The sequence below is a fragment of the Arachis hypogaea genome, chromosome 9, assembly GCF_003086295.3.
Source record: "Arachis hypogaea cultivar Tifrunner chromosome 9, arahy.Tifrunner.gnm2.J5K5, whole genome shotgun sequence".
Lineage (NCBI taxonomy): Eukaryota > Viridiplantae > Streptophyta > Magnoliopsida > Fabales > Fabaceae > Arachis > Arachis hypogaea.
The window spans coordinates 84,912,643-84,913,551 of NC_092044.1; the positions used below are offsets into that span (position 1 = coordinate 84,912,643).

General features: G+C 41.3%; 1 non-coding gene across 1 annotated transcript; it reads left to right on the plus strand.

Annotated features, from left to right (window-relative positions):
* The first annotated feature begins 461 nt into the window (after positions 1 to 461).
* Positions 462 to 569, plus strand: LOC112713558 (small nucleolar RNA R71). Its single transcript, XR_003158528.1, has one exon. It is a non-coding gene; the product is annotated as a small nucleolar RNA R71 (small nucleolar RNA).
* The last annotated feature ends 340 nt before the right edge of the window (positions 570 to 909 follow it).

Below are 909 nucleotides of genomic sequence, written 5' to 3' on the forward strand. Positions count from 1 at the left end.
CTCTGTTGATCCTTCCATGAGAGATTTGGATGATTTCTCCATGAAGGATTATAGGTGTTTCCATAGGGTTCTCCCATGTAATTCACCCCTTCCATTGAAGGGTTCTCAGGATCATAAGCTTCTTCTTCAGATGAAGCTTCCTTAGTACTGCTTGGTGCATTTTGCATTCCAGACAGACTTTGAGAAATCATATTGACTTGTTGAGTCAATATTTTATTCTGAGCCAGTATGGCATTCAGAGTGTCAATCTCAAGAACTCCTTTCTTCTGATTGGTCCCATTGTTCACAGGATTCCTTTCAGAAGTGTACATGAATTGGTTATTTGCAACCATTTCAATCAGCTCTTGAGCTTCTGTAGGCGTCTTCTTCAGATGAAGAGATCCTCCAGCAGAGCTATCCAAAGACATCTTGGATAGTTCAGAGAGACCATCATAGAAAATTCCAATGATGCTCCATTCAGAAAGCATATCAGTGGGACACTTTCTGATTAATTGTTTGTATCTTTCCCAAGCTTCATAGAGGGATTCTCCTTCCTTCTGTCTGAAGGTTTGGACTTCCACTCTAAGCTTACTCAATTTTTGAGGTGGAAAGAACTTTGCCAAGAAGGCATTGACTAGCTTTTCCCAAGAGTTCAGGCTTTCTTTAGGTTGTGAGTCCAACCATATTCTAGCTCTGTCTCTTACAGCAAAAGGGAATAGCATAAGTCTGTAGACCTCAGGGTCAACCCCATTAGTCTTGACAGTGTCACAGATTTGCAAGAACTCAGCTAAAAACTGATGAGGATCTTCCAATGGAAGTCCATGGAACTTGCAATTCTGTTGCATTAGAGAAACTAATTGAGGCTTAAGCTCAAAGTTGTTTGCTCCAATGGCAGGGATAGAGATGCTTCTCCCATAGAAGTCGGGAGTA